The following is a 27,247-nucleotide window of genomic DNA, read 5'->3' on the forward strand; positions in this document are numbered from 1 at the left end:
ACACTAAGTGTACTTTTGGTAATTGATTAAGTCAGCACATGTTCTACCACATCCAAGACATACAAATTAGACTGTGTAAATTAAGAGGGTAGTTATGACATCCTTGTGGCTCTATAGTTAGACTGTGTTAATTAAGAGGGTAATTATAATATCATTGTGGCTCTATAGTTAGACTGTGTTAATTAAGAGGGTAGTTGTGATATCCTTGTGGCTCTATAGTTAGACTGTGTTAATTAAGAGGGTAGTTGTGATATCCTTGTGGCTCTATAGTTAGACTGTGTTAATTAAGAGGGTAGTTGTGATATCCTTGTGGCTCTATAGTTAGACTGTGTTAATTAAGAGGGTAATTATAATATCCTTGTGGCTCTATAGTTAGACTGTGTTAAGAGGGTAATTATAATATCCTTGTGGCTCTATAGTTAGACTGTGTTAATTAAGAGGGTAGTTGTGATATCATTGTGGCTCTATAGTTAGACTGTGTTAATTAAGAGGGTAGTTATGACATCCTTGTGGCTCTATAGTTAGACTGTGTTAATTAAGAGGGTAGTTATGACATCCTTGTGGCTCTATAGTTACACTGTGTTAATTAAGAGGGTAGTTATGACATCCTTGTGGCTCTATAGTTAGACTGTGTTAATTAAGAGGGTAGTTATGATATCATTGTGGCTCTATAGTTAGACTGTGTTAATTAAGAGGGTAGTAATGATATCCTTGTGGCTCTATAGTTAGACTTGGTAAGGATCCAACCCTTTTTTTCAATCTTCGCCTAAAATGACATACACAAATCTAACTGCCTGTAGCTCAGGCCCTGAAGCAAGGATATGCATATATCCATATTTAAAAGGAAACACTTTGAAGTTTGTGTAAATGTGAAATTGATGTAGGAGAATATAACACAATAGATCTGGTGAAGGTAATACAAAGATTTTTTTGTTGTACCATCATCTTTGAAATGCAAGAGAAAGGCCATAATGTATTATTCCAGCCCAGGCATAATTTAGAATTTGGCCACTAGATGGCAGCAGTGTATGTGGAAAGTTTAAGACTGATCCAATGAACCATTGCATATCTGTTCAAAATGTTGTAACAAGACTGCCCAAATGTGCCTAACTGGTTAATTAATACATTTTCAAGTTCATAATTGTGCACTCTCCTCAAACAATAGCATGGTGTTCTTTCAATGTAATAGCTACTGTAAATTGGACAGTGCAGTTAGATTAACAAGAATTTAAGCTTTCTGCCCATATCAGATATGTCTATGTCCTGGGATTTTTTTGTTGTTACTTTCAACCCCATTTTAATCACATTAGCCTACGTTAGCTCAACCGATCCCGGGACACCGATCCCGTAGAGGTTAATTAAGAGGTAGTAAGCATATCCTTGTGACTCTTTAGTTAGATTGTGTTTATTAAAATGATAGTAATGATATCCTTGTGGCTCTATAGTTAGACTGGTCAAAATGAGTGCACTATGTAGGGAATAGGCTGCCATTTGAGACACAGAGCTCTGCATTTGCATGAATACCTGGGGGATGTGGCATAGTTCTTTCATCATCCTCCACTGAGTCTGCTCCCAGACTACTCCTCCTCTTCCTCCGCTGAGTCTGCTCCCAGACTACTCCTCCTCTTCCTCCGCTGAGTCTGCTCCCAGACTACCTACAACATTGTAGAACATTGTTTTACTGAGGAAACACTTGATGAGCAAAGTGTTTCCTCAGACAAACTATCGGGTGGGTAGTGTTTCCTCAGACAAACTATCGGGTGGGTAGTGTTTCCTCAGACAAACTATCGGGTGGGTAGTGTTTCCTCAGACAAACTATCGGGTGGGTAGTGTTTCCTCAGACAAACTATCGGGTGGGTAGTGTTTCCTCAGACAAACTATCGGGTGGGTATTGTTTCCTCAGACAAACTATCGGGTGGGTAGTGTTTCCTCAGACAAACTATCGGGTGGGTAGTGTTTCCTCAGACAAACTATTGGGTGGGTAGTGTTTCCTTAGACAAACTATCGGGTGGGTAGTGTTTCCTCAGACACTATCGGGTGGGTAGTGTTTCCTCAGACAAACTATCGGGTGGGTAGTGTTTCCTCAGACAAACTATCGGGTGGGTAGTGTTTCCTCAGACACACTATCGGGTGGGTATTGTTTCCTCAGACAAACTATCGGGTGGGTAGTGTTTCCTCAGACAAACTATCGGGTGGGTAGTGTTTCCCATAGCACTAGATCTTGCTGAGAGACTCAGAGAGCCCTTAACAGTTTAATTCACATAAACCCACTTGTTTTTGTCACAAATAATATGAATTATGTAATAACATAATGCCTTGTCAAAACTGTGGTAAACACACCTTTCTTGATTCATAGTGAGACCAGTACACTTAGCATGCATCAGATGTTATCCTCTGCTTTAGTAATGTTGTCATTTTATGGGATTTTAGCAATTTATCTGCTTATGACAATAGCCATTTGTTACTCTCAGCAACCGGTGATGCAGCCAACCCGACACACACCATCACCTTTGGCATAAAGGGCCACAACAGCAAGCCAATACCTATGGGGATGTAGGAGTTATGACAGGTGTCTGCTGCTTGAGGATCCCTAAACACCCCCGTTCCCCTTCCATTCCCCTTGGTTACTCCGGCCTGACTGTAGTGACAGCCTATCTGCCTTCCCATCTGTATCAGATGCATTTGTATTCATTGTGCAGCTGACGTTCCTCCTCAGCCCATAACCGCTGAGGGACAGCCCTTCTAAAGACTAGCTGATCTGTCTGGTTAAGAAGGAGACTTTAAACCAAGGCTCTAGCGATGAAGTCCTTGTTTTGTTCCTCCAGTAAAAAACAGATAGATGAATGTTTCAAGTTTTTATTTGTCACAAGCACCAGTTCAGGGAAATGCTTAACTTGCAAGTCCTGCAGTATTCAAAATCAAAATAGTATAACTAACAAAAAATATACAGTATCACATTTTTTAAAAAGAGAAGAGATGAATGTGCTGTGTAGTCTATCTATGTGTGCGTCCCAAATGGCACCCTACTCCATATACATAGCACTATGGACCCTGATCAAAAGTAGTGCACTACATAGGGAATAGGGTACAATTTGAGACGCAGGCTATAAATGTAGTAGAAATGGCCAGTTATGGATTCTCAAAGAGAAGGATGGGAGGACACCTGCCAATTCCTCGTGGCTTTGGAAGAACAAAAAGGAACATGTCCTCATGGAACTCAACTGAAGCTCACATGGTGGAGGATACAGGGGGGATACCCCTTCCCATACTGGAGACCAGAGAAGAGAAGAGGGGTATTTCTCATTTAGCTTTCGTGTGCATCAGCAGTTTCTTTTCCTGTACAGTTGAAGGGTTTTGCTAAGACCCAATCAACTATCACAGTACAGTTGAAGGGCTTTGCTAAGACCCAGTCAAGCAGCACATTGCTGACAGAGTAAAAAAAAAATATTAGAGCGATAGATAAAGCGTTCATACTGAGAATGAATGTCCTTGTTTTAGCCTGCTCTAGCACATATGTGCGCGTCAGTCTATATGTAATTACATAGGGCTCCAGACAAGCTTAATTTGAGCAGTTAATATCTGATTTGACATGTCCATGAATCTGAGACTAGGGGCTCTATTCAATCATAAAGCTGAAGGATTAAGGATTCCGCAATAGAAAACGTTAAGGTAATTTCCTATTGACTATTGAATTTCCGTTTAACCTGAATGCAGCCTCCGCTAAAAAGTGTGAGCGTTGCCTTTCAATTTCATTCACGCTCTAAAGCTGAAGTCCCGCGATGCAGATTGAATAGAGCCCTATATAATTATATAATGTCTGGTAATAGGAGCAGTAACCAAGGACATTCAAATGAAGTTTATTAAGAAATGTCACGGTCTTTTAAAAAGGGAAATATGTCCATATATCCTACCACACTCTACCGAGGAGCACGTGTTTCTCTGTTCCTGCTACGATCAAACTATCATCTGTCCTGTCACTTTTGGTTTTCAAATGTCCTATGTACAGTTCATTTGGAAAGTATTCAGACTTTTTCCACGTTTTGTTACCTTACAGCCTTATTATAAAATTATTTATTCATCAATCTACACACAATACCCCATAATGACAAAGCGAAAATAGTTTTTTTGACATTTTTGCAAACGTATTGAAAGTAAAAAAACTACAATTTCTTATTTACATAAGTATTCAGACCCTTTGCTATGAGACTCGATATTGAACTCAGGTGCATCCTGTTTCCATTGATCATCCCTGAGAAGTTTTTACAACTTGATGGGAGTCCACCTGTGATGAATTCAATTGATTGGACATGATTTGGAAAGGCACACACCTGTCTATATAAGGTCCCACAGTGGACAGTGCATGTCAGAGCAAAAATCAAACCATGAGGTCGAAGGAATTGTCCGTAGAGCTCTAAGACAGGATTGTGTCGAGGCACAGATCTGGGGAAGGGTACCAAAATATTTCTGCAGCATTGAAGGTCCCCAAGAACATAGTGGCCTCCATCATTGATAAATGGAAGAAGTTTGAATCACCAAGACTCTTCCTAGAGCTGGCTGCCCGGCCAAACTGAGCAACCTGGGGAGAAGGGAATTGGTCAGGGAGGTGACCAAGAACCCGATGGTCACTCTGACAGAGCTCCAGAGTTCCTCTGTGGAGATGGGAGAACTTTCCAGAAGGACAACCATCCCTGCAGCACTCCACCAATCAGGCCTTTATGGTAGTGTGGCCAGACAGAAGCCACTCCTCAGTAAAAAGCACATGACAGCACGCTTGGATTTTGCCAAAAGACACCAAAAGACTCTTAGACCATTAGAAACAAGATTTTCTGGTCTGATGAAAACAAGATTGAACTCTTTGGCCTGAATGCCAAGCATCATGTCTGGAGGAAACCTGACACCATCCCTATGATGAAGCATGGTGGTGGCAGTACCATGATGTGGGGATGTTTTTCAGCGGCAGGGACTGGGAGACTAGGATCGAGGGAAAGATGAACGGAGCAAAGTACAGAGAGCTCTTTGATGAAAACTTGCTCCAGGGGTGCCCAGGACCTCAGACTGGGGCGAAGGTTCACCTTCCAACAGGACAACGACCCTATGCACACAGCCAGGACAAGGCAGGAGTGGCTTCGTGACAAGTCTCTGAATGTCCTTGAGTGACCGAGGCAGAGCCCGGACTGGAACCCGATCAAACATCTCTGGAGAGATTTGCAGTTCAACACAAGAAAGACCATGACTGTGTCCCAAATGGCACCCTGTTGCCTGTATAGTACATACCCACCAACAGCTGGGATAGGGCATTGTCAACAGCTACATCTTTTGGACTGAGTGGATGGTAGAGAGCCAAGGAGGCTAAGAAGACTCGAGGGGGAATCTCTCTGATGTGGTCTATGCTTTGGTTTGTTCACATTAGGAATGAGAGCGCACCTGGCATTGCCCAGGTGACTGGACCCACATCTCCCTTTTGTCTTGTACTGTACAGTCAGTGGGTGGTGGTGGTCAGCTATTCAGACCAGGAATAGACTGTGCTGGTACCAGAGAATTGTTTGTTTAATACACACCCTAGGTTGTGTAGCACAGCCAACAGAGGCAGAGATATCAGTACACTACTGTAGCTCAATGCATGACATCTATAATGTCAAGGCTTGGTTGTTTAGATTCATGACCTCATTAACTTGCTATGTGTTTCCGTTCATCATACAAAATGTGTAAGTACATCGTTTGAGACAGGGTTGAGAGGTTTTCTATAATAAGAGGAAGAGGGGTCAAATGATATATAGACCATAGTGGTAAATGCATGATGTACGGTAGTTAAAGCCCTGGCTTTCTTTGGCAGACGTTACCTTCGTCCCCAAATGGCACCCTGTTTCCGATATAGTACACTTCTTTTAACCATAGACCTATGTGCTCTGGTCAAAAGTAGTGCACTACATAGGAAATATGGAGCCCTTTGGGATGTAAACGTTATCAACTATTATTATTAAGTGGATTAGAGAGGAGAAGGTCACAAAGGTCATTCATTGTATGACTATAATTTCTGCCCAGAAAATACATGTTTAATTGGACAAAGTGCATTAAAGAGGAAATGTAATTCTGGAGAAATAGGATTTCCTATTTATTTTTTGCATAGTTTCCTTATCAAAATATTCCACATAGCAGCAGTACAGATGAAGGATCTTAATTTGAGCCAGTTTGCTACAGCAGGAAAAGAATCCTGCAGCAACAGAAAATGTGAATTATTATGTGGATTATAATGAATTAACATTTTTGTAGGGGTTGATACATTTTTCGTAAGGGAAAATCAAGTGAAAGAAGCTTTTTTTAACCTCAAATACACTATATGTTTAGTTCTCCTGCAACAGAGTGATCAAATTAAGATCCTACATCTGTATGTCATAGAGTGTGAGTGATATTGTAATTGGCTTATATGATTATTATGTGGGCACTAAAGAAGTGACCCATCTTCTTCGGGATCGGTGTCCCTTCCACGGGACGGTTGAGCTAACATAGGCTAATGCGATTAGCATGAGGTTGTAAGTAACAAGAACATTTCTCAGGACATAGACATATTCGATATTGGCAGAAAGCTTAAATTCTTGTTAATCTAACTGCAGTGTCCAATTTACAGTAGCTATTACAGTGAAGGAATACCATGCTATTGTTTGAGGAGAGTGCCTAATTTTGAACATCAAAAGTTATTAATAAACAAATTAGGCACATTTGGCCAGTCTTGATAAAAAATGTTGAACAGAAATGCAATGGTTCATTGGATCAGCCTAAAACATTGCGCATACACTGCTGCCATCTAGTGGCCAAATTCTAAATTGCACCTTGGCTGGAATAATACATTATGGCCTTTCTCTTGCATTTCAAAGATGATGGTACAAAAAATACAAAAGAACGGTTGTTTTTTTTCTTTGTATTATTTTTTTATCAGATCTATTGTGTTATATTCTCCTACATCCCTTTCACATTTCCACAAACTTCAAAGGGTTTCCTTTCAAATGGTACCACGAATATGCATATCCTTGCTTCAGGGCCTGAGCTACAGGCAGTTGGATTTGGGTATGTAATTTTAGGCGAAAATTTGAAAAAAGTGGTGGATCCTGTAGAGATTCTAAGGCAATATATTTTTTAATCTATTTACAAATGAGACCTACCCAGCCATCATCACATGCATCCCGATGGGGTTCTGTAGGAGCTAGGGTGTGTAAAGGACTTTCAATGTCCCTTAGACCCAACTCTTCAGTCTGGCCCACCTATTCAATAACAGAAAGTACAGAACGGAGCAAGGATAGGACGAGCACAACAGCAGACCAACCTGTGACAGACCACTCTGTGACAGACCACCCTGTGACAGCAGCACTGAATGTTCTTCTGAAAATATCTAACAACTAAAATATCTTGTTGTGTCGGTCATTGTTGGAAAGTGAACCCAGATTCTTCCACTGTGTTCCTCTGTGAACCCAGATTCTTCCACTTCCTCTGTGTTCTCTCAGGGGGTCCAACCCCCCCCCCCCCCTACCTCCCCTGTCTACCACACCCCCAGTGTTCACCCACCCAGGCCCAGCCCACCTCAGCCAGCATGGACAGGGGGAGGTAGAGATAGTGGAACTTCCTCTGCAGGCGCTGGTCTTGAGTGCTTTACCAGATGTTTCCTGATCCCCTCTCTCCCCCTCTCTCTCTCACCCTCTCCCTCCCTCCCTCCCTCCCTCCCTCCCTCCCTCCCTCCCTCCCTCCCTCCCTCCCTCCCTCCCTCCCTCCCTCCCTCCCTCTCTTCCTTCCTTCCCTCCCCTCCCTCTCTCTTTCCCTCCCTCTCTCGCCTCCCTTCCTCCTTCCCCAGCAGTGAAAGGGAAGGGAAGGAGGGAGTAACAGTCAGTCTCTCTCTCCCTCTGGATCTAGTCATATAGAACAGAGGCACCTGGAGTCCTTGCTGCTTCATAGCCCTCTTATCCCTCTATTTCTGCCTCTGCAGGCCAACCAGAGAGCCAGCCGGAGCTGTTGTTGGTGCTTCTACAGGGATCTGCTTTAGCTCAGTGAGAAGAGGCCGTAACTCACCTGCGCTCACAGACAAACAGCCAGACAACTAAACACACTCAAGGTTGCCCGGCCCATCCCCCTCACACACACCTTTGGAGTACACTGTGAGAGAGGAGGAGAGGAGTACACCGTGCTGGTTCTACTCTATAGTAATGTCGTGGGACTGTGGACTGAAGTACATGTTCTCTGTGTCCCCGGCGCTGCAGCCGGGGGGTGGGGGTGTGTGTGCCTTGCACGACAAGGAGGACCTGTCCCGTTTGGAGATGGTCCAGAGACTGGCCAAGGACGGATGCCGCTTCCTCCAGAACCACAACAACAGCAGCAAGGCCACCCCGGAGAGGACAGCAGAGGTGAGAGACAACATCACGCTGCATTCACAGAATATTAACACTGTGACAGAGCTGGAGAAATCATCACACTCTCAAACACTGTGACAGAGTTAGTCTAGAGAAATCAAAAGACACTCAAACACTGTGACAGAGTTAGTCTAGAGAAATCATCACATGCTCAAACACTGTGACAGAGTTAGTCTAGAGAAATCATCACATGCTCAAACACTGTGACAGAGTTAGTCTAGAGAAATCATCACACGCTCAAACACTGTGACAGAGTTAGTCTAGAGAAATCATCACATGCTCAAATACTGTGACAGAGTTAGTCTAGAGAAATCATCACATGCTCAAATACTGTGACAGAGTTAGTCTAGAGAAATCATCACACGCTCAAACACTGTGACAGAGTTAGTCTAGAGAAATCATCACATGCTCAAACACTGTGACAGAGTTAGTCTAGAGAAATCATCACACGCTCAAACACTGTGACAGAGTTAGTCTAGAGAAATCATCACATGCTCAAATACTGTGACAGAGTTAGTCTAGAGAAATCATCACATGCTCAAATACTGTGACAGAGTTAGTCTAGAGAAATCATCACACGCTCAAACACTGTGACAGAGTTAGTCTAGAGAAATCATCACACGCTCAAACACTGTGACAGAGTTAGTCTAGAGAAATCACCAGACACTCAAACACTGTGACAGAGTTAGTCTAGAGAAATCATCACACGCTCAAACACTTTGACAGTTAGTCTAGAAAAATCATCACATGCTCAAACACTGTGACAGAGTTAGTCTAGAGAAATCATCACACGCTCAAACACTGTGACAGAGTTAGTCTAGAGAAATCGTCACACTCTCAAACACTGTGACAGAGTTAGTCTAGAGAAATCATCACACGCTCAAACACTGTGACAGAGTTAGTCTAGAGAAATCATCACATGCTCAAATACTGTGACAGAGTTAGTCTAGAGAAATCATCACACGCTCAAACACTTTGACAGTTAGTCTAGAGAAATCATCACACTCTCAAACACTGTGACAGAGTTAGTCTAGAGAAATCATCACATGCTCAAACACTGTGACAGAGTTAGTCTAGAGAAATCATCACATGCTCAAATACTGTGACAGAGTTAGTCTAGAGAAATCATCACACGCTCAAACACTGTGACAGAGTTAGTCTAGAGAAATCATCACACGCTCAAACACTGTGACAGAGTTAGTCTAGAGAAATCATCACACGCTCAAACACTGTGACAGAGTTAGTCTAGAGAAATCATCACACGCTCAAACACTGTGACAGAGTCTAGAGAAATCACCAGACACTAAAACACTGTGACAGAGTTAGTCTAGAGAAATCATCACATGCTCAAATACTGTGACAGAGTTAGTCTAGAGAAATCATCACATGCTCAAACACTGTAACAGAGTTAGTCTAGAGAAATCATCACACGCTCAAACACTGTGACAGAGTTAGTCTCGAGAAATCACCAGACACTAAAACACTGTGACAGAGTTAGTCTAGAGAAATCACCAGCCACTCAAACACTGTGACAGAGTTAGTCTAGAGAAATCATCACATGCTCAAATACTGTGACAGAGTTAGTCTAGAGAAATCATCACATGCTCAAACACTGTAACAGAGTTAGTCTAGAGAAATCACCAGCCACTCAAACACTGTGACAGAGTTAGTCTAGAGAAATCACCAGCCACTCAAACACTGTGACAGAGTTAGTCTAGAGAAATCACCAGCCACTCAAACACTGTGACAGAGTTAGTCTAGAGAAATCACCAGACACTCAAACACTGTGACAGAGTTAGTCTAGAGAAATCATCACACGCTCTAACACTGTGACAGAGTTAGTCTAGAGAAATCATCACACGCTCTAACACTGTGACAGAGTTAGTCTAGAGAAATCACCAGACACTAAAACACTGTGACAGAGTTAGTCTAGAGAAATCATCACACGCTCTAACACTGTGACAGAGTTAGTCTAGAGAAATCATCACACGCTCTAACACTGTGACAGAGTTAGTCTAGAGAAATCATCACACGCTCAAACACTGTGACAGAGTTAGTCTAGAGAAATCATCACACGCTCAAACACTGTGACAGAGTTAGTCTAGAGAAATCACCAGACACTCAAACACTGTGACAGAGTTAGTCTAGAGAAATCATCACACGCTCAAACACTTTGACAGTTAGTCTAGAAAAATCATCACATGCTCAAACACTGTGACAGAGTTAGTCTAGAGAAATCATCACACGCTCAAACACTGTGACAGAGTTAGTCTAGAGAAATCGTCACACTCTCAAACACTGTGACAGAGTTAGTCTAGAGAAATCATCACACGCTCAAACACTGTGACAGAGTTAGTCTAGAGAAATCATCACATGCTCAAATACTGTGACAGAGTTAGTCTAGAGAAATCATCACACGCTCAAACACTTTGACAGTTAGTCTAGAGAAATCATCACACTCTCAAACACTGTGACAGAGTTAGTCTAGAGAAATCATCACATGCTCAAACACTGTGACAGAGTTAGTCTAGAGAAATCATCACATGCTCAAATACTGTGACAGAGTTAGTCTAGAGAAATCATCACACGCTCAAACACTGTGACAGAGTTAGTCTAGAGAAATCATCACACGCTCAAACACTGTGACAGAGTTAGTCTAGAGAAATCATCACACGCTCAAACACTGTGACAGAGTTAGTCTAGAGAAATCATCACACGCTCAAACACTGTGACAGAGTCTAGAGAAATCACCAGACACTAAAACACTGTGACAGAGTTAGTCTAGAGAAATCATCACATGCTCAAATACTGTGACAGAGTTAGTCTAGAGAAATCATCACATGCTCAAACACTGTAACAGAGTTAGTCTAGAGAAATCATCACACGCTCAAACACTGTGACAGAGTTAGTCTCGAGAAATCACCAGACACTAAAACACTGTGACAGAGTTAGTCTAGAGAAATCACCAGCCACTCAAACACTGTGACAGAGTTAGTCTAGAGAAATCATCACATGCTCAAATACTGTGACAGAGTTAGTCTAGAGAAATCATCACATGCTCAAACACTGTAACAGAGTTAGTCTAGAGAAATCACCAGCCACTCAAACACTGTGACAGAGTTAGTCTAGAGAAATCATCACATGCTCAAACACTGTGACAGAGTTAGTCTAGAGAAATCATCACATGCTCAAACACTGTGACAGAGTTAGTCTAGAGAAATCATCACACGCTCAAACACTGTGACAGAGTTAGTCTAGAGAAATCATCACACGCTCAAACACTGTGACAGAGTTAGTCTAGAGAAATCACCAGACACTAAAACACTGTGACAGAGTTAGTCTAGAGAAATCATCACACGCTCTAACACTGTGACAGAGTTAGTCTAGAGAAATCACCAGACACTCAAACACTGTGACAGAGTTAGTCTAGAGAAATCATCACACGCTCTAACACTGTGACAGAGTTAGTCTAGAGAAATCATCACACGCTCTAACACTGTGACAGAGTTAGTCTAGAGAAATCACCAGACACTAAAACACTGTGACAGAGTTAGTCTAGAGAAATCATCACACGCTCTAACACTGTGACAGAGTTAGTCTAGAGAAATCATCACACGCTCTAACACTGTGACAGAGTTAGTCTAGAGAAATCATCACACGCTCAAACACTGTGACAGAGTTAGTCTAGAGAAATCATCACACGCTCTAACACTGTGACAGAGTTAGTCTAGAGAAATCACCAGACACTCAAACACTACAGTCTTAGAAAAAAGGGTTCCAAAAGGGTTCTTTGCGGAGGGATAGGGTTCTACCAAGAACCGTTTTGATCAGAAGAACCGTTTTGGAAAACCAGTGTTCTTTGTAAGGCAAAGGGTTCTACCTAGAACCTTTAACATCCTAAGAACCGTTTTTGGAAGAAAGGGTTCTTTGGAAGGCAAGTAGGGTTTTACATAGAACCAGATATAATATTTCCCAGCTCTATTGCAGGGAGATTTTCAGATGTTTGGTTTTACTGTAATATCTTTGTTTTGCATGTACATTTATTAATTTGGATTAACTTTATGCTATACAATGATAAATAACATATCCTTTCTGTTGGATTTATTGCACCCGTTACTGAAATGGTTGTTCCAGTTTAGATGAATGAGGTAACCTCAGTATTCAGTCTTCCCTATCCTGGCAGTCATTTTGAATACAGGTTGCAGGTGATTAACAATGTTGGATATCCTAACACTGTCTGGGTTCCAGTAGGAATTATCCTAACACCACTGTGTTAGGATATAACTAGGCCCTCAAATAAAGGCCTTATGATATATGTTATGTATTGTCAAAAATAATACAATTGTCTGGTTAAACCATTTATAGAGGATCCTAGGAAGAACCGTCCAAAGATAAAAGGGTTCTCTGAAAAACCCTTCATAAACGGTTCTAAGCAGAACCCTTCATAGAGGATTCTACCCAGCACTAAAAAAGGTTCCCATATGGGGACAAACCGAAGAACCCTGCATGGTTCTATTTAGCAGCTTTTTCTCTAAGAGTGTTCTGTATGACTGAACGAGGGGGAAGGAAAAGGGATGTGTGTACTGTAGCAAAACTAGTTATCAGTTTGAACAATACACAAAAGTGTCTGTTTTATGATTGTGAGCCGTCCTGAGATGACACATGTACATCATTCGACAAGTCATTTAGTCAGTGCATCTATTTCATATGAATGAAAGTAAAAGCATGTGGGGACAAAATGTTTTGGAGAGTGGGTATTCCTCATACAGAAGTTGTGACTATTGGCTTTGTTACTACTGTAATTCAATAATGTAGGAGATGAAAGCACAATCTTAATGAAGAAACATAGTCCCAGTTTATCTCACGCTAAATTGCACAAAGCATTATTTTATCAGGACAGTATCAGCTGCCTGATGCTGAGTGGGTGCATCAATAAGTCTCTAATTCAAATGATACTCTTATCTTGTATTCTAATTGTATCTATCCCAATTAGCATACTATTCTCTAACACACACAGTCCCACTACATTAGATACCATGTCTGACATTCTCTAACACACAGTCCCACTACATTAGATACATTAGATGTCTGACATTCTCTAACACACAGTCCCACTACATTAGATGCATTAGATGTCTGACATTCTCTAACACACAGTCCCACTACATTAGATACATTAGATGTCTGACATTCTCTAACACACAGTCCCACTACATTAGATACATTAGATGTCTGACATTCTCTAACACACAGTCCCACGACATTAGATACATTAAATGTCTGACATTCTCTAACACACAGTCCCACTACATTAGATACATCAGATGTCTGACATTCTCAATGCACAGTCCCACTACATTAGATACATTAGATGTCTGACTCTGGGGCATACAGTTCCTGTACAGTACCGTGTGTGTGCTTGTACATGTATGTGTGTTGCATGTGTGTGTTGCATGAGTGTATGCTGTACTGTCTGTTGATTCATAATGCTTATAAGCACCACTCCCTCTATAAGCCTCACTCCCTCTAGAGCACCACTCCCTCTATAAGCACCACTACCTCTAGAGCACCACTACCTCTAGAGCACCACTCCCTCTAGAGCACCACTCCCTCTACAGTACCACTCGCTCTAGATCTCCCTCTCTAGAGCACCACTCCCTCTAGATCACCCTCTCTAGAACACCACTCCCTCTATAAGCACCACTCCCTCTAGAGCACCACTCCCTCTAGAGCACCACTCCCTCTATAAACATCACTCCCTCTATAAGCACCACTCCCTCTAGAGCACCACTCCCTCTATAAGCATCACTCCCTCTATAAGCACCACTCCCTCTATAAGCACCACTCCTTCTATAAGCACCACTCCCTCTAGAGCACCACTCCCTCTAGAGCATCACTCCCTCTAGAGCACCACTCCCTCTATAAGCACCACTCCCTCTAGAGCACCACTCCCTCTAGAGCACCACTCCCTCTATAAGCACCACTCCCTCTAGAGCACCACTCCCTCTAGAGCACCACTCCATCTAGATCACCCTCTCTAGAGCACCACTCCCTCTAGATCACCCTCTCTTGAGCACCACTCCCTCTAGATCACCCTCTCTAGAGCACCACTCCCTCTATAAGCACCACTCCCTCTAGAGCACCACTCCCCCTAGAGCACCACTCCCTCTATAAACATCACTCCCTCTATAAGCATCACTCCCTCTAGAGCACAACTCCCTCTATAAGCACCCCTCCCTCTAGAGCACCACTCCCTCTATAAGCGCCACTCCCTCTAGAGCACCACTCCCTCTAGAGCACCACTCCCTCTAGAGCACCCTCTCTAGAGCACCACTCCCTCTAGATCACCTTCTCTAGAGCACCACTCCCTCTAGATCACCCTCTCTAGAGCACCACTCCCTCTATAAGCACCACTCCCTCTAGAGCACCACTCCCTCTAGAGCACCACTCCCTCTATAAACATCACTCCCTCTATAAGCACCACTCCCTCTAGAGCACCACTCCCTCTATAAGCACCACTCCCCCTAGAGCACCACTCCCTCTAAAGCACCACTCCCTCTATAAGCACCACTCCCTCTATAAGCACCACTCCCTCTATAAGCACCACTCCCTCTAGAGCACCACTCCCTCTATAAGCACCACTCCCTCTATAAGCACCACTCCCTCTAGAGCACCACTCCCTCTATAAGCATCACTCCCTCTATAAGCACCACTCCCTCTAGAAGCACCACTCCCTCTAGAGCACCACTCCCCCTAGAGCACCACTCCCCTAGAGCACCACTCCCCCTAGAGCACCACTCCCTCTAGAGCACCACTCCCCCTAGAGCACCACTCCCCCTAGAGCACCACTCCCTCTAGAGCACCACTCCCTCTAGAGCACCACTCCCCCTAGAGCACCACTCCCTCTATAAGCATCACTCCCTCTATAAGCACCACTCCCTCTAGAGCACCACTCCCTCTATAAGCACCACTCCCTCTAGAAGCACCACTCCCTCTAGAAGCACCACTCCCTCTAGAGCACCACTACCCCCTAGAGCACCACTCCCTCTAGAGCACCACTCCCTCTAGAGCACCACTCCCTCTATAAGCACCACTCCCCCTAGAGCACCACTCCCCCTAGAGCACCACTCCCCCTAGAGCACCACTCCCCCTAGAGCACCACTCCCTCTAGAGCACCACTCCCCCTAGAGCACCACTCCCTCTATAAGCACCACTCCATCTAGAGCACCACTCCCCCTAGAGCACCACTCCCCCTAGAGCACCACTCCCTCTAGAGCACCACTCCCCCTAGAGCACCACTCCCTCTATAAGCACCACTCCATCTAGAGCACCACTCCCCCTAGAGCACCACTCCCGCTAGAGCACCACTCCCTCTAGAGCGCCACTCCCTCTATAAGCACCACTCCATCTAGAGCACCACTCCCTCTAGAGCACCACTCCCTCTAGAGCCAACCATTCATCCAAATGATCTTAACTTGTCATCTGGTATTATTGGATGGCTCATATCCGGTAATGCCTCTGCCAGGAGGATCCCTCCAGGAACAGGGTTGGAGTGAAAACCTCCAGGAGGGTATCTCTCCAGGAACAGGGTTATAGTGAAAACCTCCAGGAGGGTATCTCTCCAGGAACAGGGTTATAGTGAAAACCTCCAGGAGGGTATCTCTCCAGGAACAGGGTTAGAGTGAAAACCTCCAGGAGGGCATCTCCAGGAACAGGTTTGGAGAACCCTGCCCTAGTGAACCAAGCCTACTGCCTGCCCACTCACTTGTTATTCTGAGAACTAGAAGGATCTGTGAGGGGAGTATTATTAAGTCCTACGTAACACTCCATTCAGTTACCTTGGAATACACCTACTGTAAGAGCTATATGGCAATGATTGACAAACCTCTAGCTAGCTACTGTGACTGCCTTATTAACCTGTTAAAAACAAATGAGATTCATTTTGTTCCTAACAACCGTATACTTAGAACCAGCATAATGTCAATACCGTTAACTGAATCCAATCTGTGATTTATCAGTGTTATTGGGTGGTTAAGAGCGCTCACTCAATTTTGTGTCAAAATCCAACAGCCTATTGGAACGCTTGAGAGGAGGTGGTGTCCTGATTGGCTAGCTCGGTGTAGGGTGAAGTTGCCCCTAGATGCTGATCTCAGGAAAATGTAGCATTTTGCCCACTAATGGTTAAGGTCAGGACTGCGGGAGGGAAGCTGATCCTAGGTCTGTACCTAGAACCACCCTGGAGCGCTGAGTCCATGATGGCCTCAGTTCTTCCCTTCCTGCCTGGCCAGCTGTGTCTATCTGTGCAGCAGAACGGCACAACAACAATGGCAGGAAGAGCTGACGTAAGTTCCACAGGCCCCTGGCTGGCCCCACCGTGGGCTGGCCCCTCAGTCTCCCCACCATGCAAAGACATTGAGTTGGTTTCAGGGTGGATTTCAATGCTGCAGGTCCCTGACCTTTTCTCCAAAACACTGGAGATGAGTCCCAAACTGCACATTTTTCCCTATATAGTGCATTACGATTGACCAGAGCCCTATGGACCCTGGTCAAAGTACTGTAGGTCACTATATAGGGATCCATTTGGGACGCAGCCTGGAGCAGGGTTGGTTACTGTTGCCCTGCCTGTCATAATTCACCACAATGAACGTGACTCTACTGTACACCGTAGCATGGCCTTAAATGCCATCTTAGATGTGATAACATCTCCTTGTCGTTGTGTGTTCTTTCAGTAAATGTCACCTTCTTATTCAATAGGACTAACTCTTCTACGTCAAGTGGGTGTCTCAAGTAGGGCTGTGCCCTCAAACCTATTTTTATTCTCAACCTTTTTAATATAGCCCACATGAAAAGAAAGGAGAACATGTTTTGTTGGTGGGATTTGAGTTGGTTTATAATAGATAAGATTGCAGGCAGGGCATGGCTTTGAAATATGAAGAGTTCCAGTTTAAAGGAAAGGAATTATGAAAAGACGCTACAGCACATACAGTATACAGTACTCTTTACAGTATACAGTACTCTCTGTAACATACACTGACCTCTACCCTCATGAAAACATCCTAGCAGTGTCCTACTAAACCTGGAAAGTGGTGCAGTTCTTGCTCTGATAGATGTTCTGTTTACATCGACCTGTTGGGGAGTTGAATTACTGTATATAGGAAGGAAGTCGGTTGGACTCTCAAGAAGCAGTGTCACTTGCCATGTCATCATAGTAATGCAAAATGCATCATCATGATGATGATGTGGCTAGTGGGGCAGCAGGTAGCCTAGTGGTTTGAGCGTTAGGCCAGTCACTGAAAGGTTGCAAGTTCAAATCCTTGAGCTGACAAAGTAAAAATCTGTTGTTCTGCCCCTGAACAAGACAGTTAACCCACTGTTCCCTGGTAGGCTATCATTGAAAATAAGAATTCATTCTTAACTGAGTTGCCTAGTTAAACAAAGGTATGAAAAAGTGACATGTTGCTCCTTGAAAATCCTTCATCTTTACAGCTTGACTAATTCTTAAGGAAAATACCACTCAAAAATATGTTTTTATTACAGGATCTGGCTTGAACGTAGTCTGAATGCTAAAGCAACATGTTCTGAAATGCAGTTAGAAAAACATTTCCTTCATGAAGAATAATAATGCATTCCATGTATTCTACACCTATTCTAGTCTGTTACCGTTGTAGTTCTATGCCTTGCATTTTCAGGGGCAGCTGTGTACTTATCTCTGTGCATACTCGTATTGCTCCCTCTAACGCCGTTGTAATCTATAGCACCTCCATAGAAAATGCACTTGCTGAGCATTTTTCATTCCTAGTCTAACACAGGACAAATCCATTTTGAACACAGAGATAACTCTCCACAGTACAGTACATACAGTATCTTAGCACTAAAGCCAGTGTCCTACATGTTGTTGTGAATTGGTGATTTTTCAAGTCTGCCAGCACAGCATAATGTATGGTACTGATTATGAGACTTGTCTTCTTACTGGGAAGCCTGTGTTGATATGGAAGGTTATTGCTGCCAGGTCATAAATATTCCACAAGCTTATGTTTCCCTATCTTAGATAGCTGCTATGTTTTCCTAAAGGATTCTGTAACAGTGGATCAATGTTTTGATCGTCAGACAGTCTTCTTTGTTTTCTTGTTCATTTAAAAAAACATGTTTGTCCACTTGCAGAATAGAACAGTTTGAGATAATGTGCAGATGTCATGTTTATCTATTTTCATCACAGTGCCAATTCCTAGAGACGGACTGGAGGTTAACGGCCTAAGCAGGAATTTGAGTAACTCACTTCTGGATAGTAACCCAGACAGACTTGCGTCACATTACTTCAGTAAAAACCACATACTCTAACGATGTGCACCTTAAGGTCTTCTTCCACAGTCCTCTGATGTAAAGTCTTCTCAGTGAGAGAGAGAATTATATGTGTATCTGTGTTCTATCAAGACCCTGGAGGTCCTGCTGAGGACTTCATAGCGAACATGTTTGAGCTGCCTCAGCCGTGGTTACACAGAGAATGCCGACACTCAGCATCCCTTAAGCCTGCATGGTGCCTCTGGACGGGAAAATACCGTCTGGAGTGTTTCCATTTAGAAAGCTGTTACTACCCTGACTTAAAATGTTAAGTGGTATCAACCTATCACACGTACGTTTTGTCAGCTCAACTTGATTTCTTCGGATTTCACATAACTTAACATTTCTAAGCAGTCAATTTTGAAATTTGAAATAACTAAAGCAAGCCAACAGAGGGAGCTTTACTGGTTAGCCACAGTAGTGGGTTAGGAGTTCAGCCAAACTGGACAGATAGTGTTTCTCCTCCACAGTGTTTATGTTAGGAAACATTCTAGTGGTACTGGAGGTCACCTCCACCACTTCTACAGGAACACTGTGTCCCAGAGAGAGAGAGAGGAGAGAGAGAGAGAGAGAGAGAGAGAGAGAGAGAGGAGAGAGAGAGAGAGAGAGAGGAGAGAGGAGAGAGAGAGAGGAGAGAGAGAAGAGAGAGAGAGAGAGGAGAGAGAGAGGAGAGAGAAAGAGAGGAGAGAGAGGAGAGAGAGAGGAGAGAGAGGAGAGAGAGAGGAGAGAGAGGAGAGAAAGAGAGGTGGAGAGAGAAGAGAGAGAGAGGAGAGAGAGGAGAGAAGAGAGAGAGAGAGAGGAGAGAGAGAGAGAGAGAGAGAGAGAGAGGAGAGAGAGAGAGAGAGAGGAGAGAGGAGAGAGAGAGAGGAGAGAGAGAAGAGAGAGAGAGAGAGAGAGAGAGGAGAGAGAGAGAAGAGAGAAAGAGAGGAGAGAGAGGAGAGAGAGAGGAGAGAGAGAGGAGAGAAAGAGAGGTGGAGAGAGAGAAGAGAGAGAGAGGAGAGAGAGGAGAGAAGAGAGAGTTGCACTCTGCCTCATTAAAAGCATCCATTCTGGAGTGGAGGCCAGTGCCATTGTTTATAGATGGACACTTGTGATCACAGAGGCCAGCCCATCCACAGAATAGCACAGCAGCTGGTTGACCGGTCAAAGGCACTCTCTGATTCTACACCCGAGTTAGGTTTACTGTTCAAGGTGCCATAGCACAAAATACAGTGTCTGTCCTTAAGGTTGTTTTTTTAGAGAAGGGGTTCTCAAACGTTTTGGGGCCAGGGACCCCTTTTGTGATAGCAAATTCTTCAAGAAGCATTGCCTGATGTGAACCATGCCTCGAACAAAAGAGATCTCAGAAGACGTAAGATTAAGAATTGTTGACTTGCATGCAGCTGGAAAGGGTTACAAGTATCTCTAAAAGCCTTGATGCTCATCCGTCCATCAGTCCACAGTGACATTACACATCATGCACTGCCAAGCTGTTGATTGCTGTGGATCAGTGGATAATCTGATGATGTTAAATACTGTACAACCTATGGTTGGAAACGTACATGAGGTGACATCCCCATGTAGGTTTCAGATTAAGTAAGCCTTGTCCGAGCCAGAATGCCCCATAGGGACAGGAGCCTAGCCCCTGTTTCTGTAGCGTGCAGCACCTTGATGTACAAGTAAACCCCCTGGACAGGGCACTAGTCTGTCACAGCGCCTGTCACTGGGTTCATAGAAAGCAGCTGTGTTGTTAAGTTTTCGTTATGGTGTGAAGCAGGATGCCGAGAAGCACAGCCCTCAGATTCTGGGAAACTGTTATGTTCTGCAAATCCCACCTTGACTCACTGCCTACATCCCAAATGGCACCCTATTACCTACATAGTGCACTGCTTGTCACCAAAGCCCCTATGGGTCCTGATCAAAAGCAATGCACTATGTAGGTAATAGGGTGCCATTTGGGACACAGCCACTGTACTGTGTAAGGAACTGCCAATAACATTACCATTAATGGTCTTTTTGGATACGCATGAAAAAATCCCTCCCTGTAAGATCTGCATCAGAGACGGCACCCTTTTCCCTATACAGTGCACTCCCTTTGACCAGGGAGATAGGCTGCCATTTGGGATGCAGACCAGATCTGATTGTACTGCCTGTGTTGGGGAAAGTGCTCTGCTCATTGATGGACAGCTTTTTACTTGTGTGGATGTGCATTAGTTTGTGTATGTATGTGTGTGTGGCCATGCTTTGGGATCAGTTGAAGTGTGTCAGGAAGTGGTGCTGTGCTGAAGGTCCCTGGATGCCTCAGTGCAATAGTCAATTAGAGCAGAAAACTGCAGCCACTACCAGCTGTCTGCCTGCCTAATGGCATGCAGAGGCTTGTGTTGACTGTGTGTGTGTGTGTGTGTGTGTGTGTGTGTGTGTGTGTGTGTGTGTGTGTGTGTGTGTGTGTGTGTGTGTGTGTGTGTGTGTGTGTGTGTGTGTGTGTGTGTGTGTGTGTGTGTGCGTGTGTGTGCGTGTGTGTGTGTGTGTGATGTGTGTGTGTCTGCGTGCGTGTAGCATGCAGTAGACTCCTCATTATGAAACACTAAGTACTCCAGTCTAGACCCAGCAGTGTCAGTCATTCAACAGGCACCAATTACACCAGCAACAGACATGATTAGAATGTGCATGGCTACTGTACTCACCACCTATTAATCTACTATACTCCACCACCTATTCATCTACTGTAATGTACCACCTATTAATCTACTATACTCCACCACCTATTAATCTACTATACTCCACCACCTATTAATCTACTGTAATCTACCACCTATTAATCTACTATACTCCACCACCTAGTAATCTACTGTAATCTACCACCTATTAATCTACTATACTCCACCACCTATTAATCTACTGTACTCCACCACCTATTAATCTACTATACTCCACCACCTATTAATCTACTGTAATCTACCACCTATTAATCTACTGTACTCCACTACCTATTAATCTACTATACTCCACCACCTATTAATCTCCTATACTCACCACCTATTAATCTACTGTACTCTACCATGTATGAATCTACTGTAATCTACCACCTATTAATCTACTGTAATCTACCATCTATTATTCTACTGTACTCTACCATCTATTAATCTACTGTAATCTACCACCTATTAATCTACTGTAATCTACCATCTATTAATCTACTGTACTCTACCACCTATTAATATACTGTACTCACCACCTATTAATCTACTATACTCCACCACCTATTAATATCCTATACTCACCACCTATTAATCTACTGTACTCTACCATCTATTAATCTACTGTAATCTACCACCTATTAATCTACTGTAATCTACCATCTATTAATCTACTGTACTCTACCATCTATTAATCTACTGTACTCCACCACCTATTAATCTACTGTACTCCACCACCTATTAATCTACTATACTCCACCACCTATTAATCTACTGTAATCTACCACCTATTAATCTACTGTACTCCACCACCTATTAATCTACTATACTCCACCACCTATTAATCTCCTATACTCACCCCCTATTAATCTACTGTACTCTACCATCTATTAATCTACTGTAATCTACCACCTATTCATCTACTGTAATCTACCATCTATTAATCTACTGTACTCTACCATCTATTAATCTACTGTAATCTACCACCTATTAATCTACTTTAATCTACCATCTATTAATCTACTGTACTCTACCACCTATTAATATACTGTACTCACCACCTATTAATCTACTATACTCCACCACCTATTAATCTCCTATACTCACCACCTATTAATCTCCTGTACTCTACCATCTATTAATCTACTGTAATCTACCACATATTAATCTACTGTAATCTACCATCTATTAATCTACTGTACTCTACCATCTATTAATCTACTGTAATCTACCACCTATTAATCTACTGTAATCTACCATCTATTAATCTACTGTAATCTACCATCTAGTAATCTACAGGAATCTACCACCTATTAATCTACTATACTCCACCACCTATTAATCTACTGTACTCCACCACCTATTAATCTACTGGAATCTACCACCTATTAATCTACTGTACTCGACCATCTAGTAATCTACTGTAATCTACCATCTATTAATCTACTGTACTCGACCATCTATTAATCTACTGTAATCTACCATCTATTAATCTACTGTACTCTACCATCTATTAATCTACTGTTCTCTACCACCTAGTAATCTACTGTACTCTACCATCTATTAATCTACTGCACTCTACCATCTAGTAATCTACTGTATTCTACCATCTAGTAATCTACTGTACTCCACCATCTAGTAATCTACAGTACTCTACCACCTATTACCATACTATACTCTACCATCTATTAATCTACTATACTCCACCACCTATTAATCTACTGTAATCTACCATCTATTAATCTACTGTACTCTACCACCTATTAATATACTGTACTCTACCATCTATTAATCTACTGTACTCTACCATATATTAATCTACTATACTCCACCACCTATTCATCTACTATAATCCACCACCTATTAATCTACTGTAATCTACCATCTATTAATCTACTGTAATCTACCATCTAGTAATCTACTGGAATCTACCACCTATTAATCTACTATACTCCACCACCTATTAATATACTGTACTCCACCACCTATTAATCTACTGGAATCTACCACCTATTAATCTACTATTCTCCACCACCTATTAATCTACTGTACTCCACCACCTATTAATCTACTGTAATCTACCATCTATGAATCTAGTGTACTCGACCATCTATTAATCTACTGTAGTCCACCACCTATTAATCTACTGTACTCTACCATCTATTAATCTACTGTACTCTACCATCTATTAATCTACTGTACTCGACCATCTATTAATATACTGTAGTCTACCATCTATTAATCTACTGTACTCTACCATATATTAATCTACTGTTCTCTACCACCTAGTAATCTACTGTACTCTACCATCTAGTAATCTACAGTACTCTACCACCTATTAACATACTATACCCTACCATCTATTAATCTACTGTACTCCACCACCTATTAATCTACTATACTCCACCACCTATTAATCTACTGTAATCTACCACCTATTCATCTACTGTACTCTACCATCTATTAACCTACTGGAATCTACCATCTAGTAATCTACTGTAATCTACCATCTATTAATCTACTGTACTCTACCATCGATTAATCTACTGTACTCTAGAACCTATTAATCTACTGTACTCTACCATCTATTAATCTACTGTACTCTACCATCTATTAATCTACTGTATTCTACCACCTATTAATCTACTGTACTCTACCACCTATTAATCTACTGTAATCTACCACCTATTAATCTACTGTACTCTACCATCTAGTAATCTACTGTAATCTACCACCTATTAATCTACTGTACTCTACCATCTAGTAATCTAATGTACTCTACCATCTATTCATCTACTGTAATCTACCATCTAGTAATCTACTGTACTCTACCATCGATTAATCTACTGTACTCTACCACCTATTAATAATGTGCATCCGAAATGGCACCCTATTCCCATCCCCCTACCAAAAGTAGTGCACTATACAGGGAATAGGGTACTATTCTGGCTCTGTATCTACTGCCTAAATATCACTGACTTTACTGAATGTCAAATGCTTCAACCATTCATTTAATTGGTTTATTATGCAAACTGTATACTTGGCAGAAATCATCATGCATGGCTACTTGCAAAGCTGACATGTTCAGGCATCCGATGAGAGAAATAATGAGATGGAATGGAAGAGAGATGTAGAATCACTAGTCCTGGTTCAACCAGTCAATTACAATCACCATTACAGGTCCATTACAATCACCATTACAGGCTATTTTGTTGAAGAATACTATTTTTTTTGTGCTTATGTATTAATGTTTTCCAGTATTCATCCACTCCCTCTACTAATCCCTAATGCTCTCTGAGGTAACTGAATAGTGATTTCCATCTGGTATGTGTGTTTGTGTTTGTTCAGTTATGAGCCAAACAGCTACAAATGGTTGAATGTGACTTCCTTTTCCCAGTTCCCACAACCCCCCACTACACTTCTCTTGCACATCATCCCAACCTCGATTCCTAAAAGGGCCTTCATGTGTCCCTTGGTTTCCACTGCAGCCAATATCCCCCGGCCTAATTGGTTCAATTTGTTTCTTCCCCTTTGTCTGCATTGGTGCCGGTGTTAACCCTCCATGCAGATTATAGTGGTGATGGAACTCTCTTTCTAATTTACACACCCTTCAAGACATTATTGTCTTATTGAACCAATCGTATTGATAAAGATAATGAACTCTTGATTAGGACTTAAGGGGAAAAAACATCACAGTTCGAACACACACACACACACACACACACACACACACACACACACACACACACACACACACACACACACACACACACACACACACACACACACACACTTTCATTGCCTCTTAGTTTTTAATAACCTAGTCATAACCTAGCAATAATATTTAACACCATTATCTGGGACAGTTACTACTACAATATCCCAACTCAACCCCTGGGTATTCCCACAGAGAGAGTGGACTGCATAATGTGACTACTACTGAATATACATGGAGGAACTGTATAGATTTTGCTTCACAATTTATTCTGCTCTACTGCATGTGAGGAACAGTCATAAGTTGTAGTTGTTGTTGTGGTAATTGTCTCAGTGGGTTAAACTGCTATCCTTGACCCATGACTACATGAGACTGGGTGACCAGAAGAGAGGCATTCACAGCAGAGGACTCTGTTGTTCCTGTGTGGGTGGGAGGGAGGGGGGGAGGGAGAAACAGTGAAGGGGGGATGGAGTGAGAGAGAGATGACCAGTTAAGTGTTTTCCCTATGTGCCTGAAGGCTGGGAAAGATTGATAACACTCTGGTGATGACGTGACATTGCCATCGCGGTGTGTGTGTGTGTTCCTGTGTGTGAACGTGTGTTCTGCACCAGTCCCTATCTCTCTTTCTTATGAAACCCTCACACAGAGCACACAGGGGTGACATTAGAAAACCCAGAGCTGTCTCATCTGAGGCCAACAGCCTTTTACAACACACTAAGACCTGCTCCTCACATAAAACACATCCAAAGTGTTACGGAAGGAAGATAGATAAATCACGGTCTAAACAGCATTCATATCCTCTAAAGAACAATTGTTCATTAAAATATGCATTCGTTTGATTATGTGAATGTAAATACAATTCCTGACTGGGGTTTACTGATAAAAATGAATGATTATTGTAATCTATGGAGAGGGTCTTTCATTCAGAGGACTGGATGTGACAGGGCTATTGTGATGGAAATCAATGGGATGCGGTGAGAGGAAAAGAAAAGACAGGGAATCTCCTTAGTGATTATGCTCCTCCCTCCTTCCCTCTCTCTTCCCTCCCTCCCTCCCTCCCTCCCTCCCTCCCTCCCTCCCTCCCTCCCTCCAGGCCCACAGTGACGAGGCAGTCCGTGTGTGTCTGCGGGAGCGGGGCCAGGAGGTGCTGGTGCTCCAGAGAGTGTCGTCACAGCAGCCAGCCCCCTCTGCATCGGCCAGGGGAGGGGGGAGACCAGAGGAGGGGGACAGGAGGTAAGCCTCTCTGTCTCTCCGCTTTCACCCCTCCCTCTCACTCTCTCTCTTTCCGCCCTCCTTCTAGTCGTTCTCCTCCTCAGTCTCCACACACACACACACACACACACACACACACACACACACACACACACACACACACACACACACACACACACCATACACTTCTAAACACAGGCGGCGTGTGCTTGCATTGCAGCTCACAGCACACAGATGGATGGAGCTAGCGTGTGTGTGTGAGAGAGAGTGAGTAAGCCGGGAGTGAGCCGTAGCTGGCTGACTGGCTGACTGGCTGACTGGCTGACTGGCTGACTGGCTGACTGGCTGACTGGCTGACTGGCTGACTGGCTGTGTAGACACAGGGGAGAGTGTCACCGTCTCAGGCTGGGTGTGGAGAACTCTCTCTGGGGTAGGGAGACCACAGGACCAGGGTTCTCCCAGGGCTCTATAGCAGCTGCAGCAGGTGGACAGCTAGGCGGATGGGCCAATGGGTGGCTGAGGGAAGGCATGCAGCAGTAACCACGGCAACAGTGGTACCGGCTGTAAGGGGCACAGGGACATGCTGAGGATGGGCACTCGGCCGCGGCCACCCCGGACCTGCGGCAGCGGGAGGAGGGCAGGCTGCTAGCAGCGGTGGCTCTGGTGGAGCAGGAGGAGGATGAGGAGGAAGACTCAGAGGAAGGCAGCAGTGGAAGCGGGGGCAGTGACAGCGCCAGCTGGGCAGAGGAAGGGGCCAAGGCCACCAAAGTCCCCACCTTCGATGTCCCCTACTTCCGCTACATAGACGAGGAGGAGTCAGAGGGAGAGGGGGATGGACAGGAGGTGTGGAGCAGCAGTCGCTCTCTGTCCTCCATCGAGGACGACTCATCCAGTGACAGTGTTGTCTCTGACAG

The 27,247-nt window shown here is 43.4% G+C and overlaps 1 pseudogene; it reads left to right on the top strand.

Annotated features, from left to right (window-relative positions):
- Positions 1-7,866: 7,866 nt before the first annotated feature.
- The window catches only part of LOC106573297 (rap guanine nucleotide exchange factor 5-like), a 96,663-nt pseudogene continuing 77,282 nt past the window's right edge, over positions 7,867-27,247 (top strand).

Source organism: Salmo salar, chromosome ssa05 (assembly GCF_905237065.1).
Source record: "Salmo salar chromosome ssa05, Ssal_v3.1, whole genome shotgun sequence".
NCBI classification, from domain to species: domain Eukaryota; kingdom Metazoa; phylum Chordata; class Actinopteri; order Salmoniformes; family Salmonidae; genus Salmo; species Salmo salar.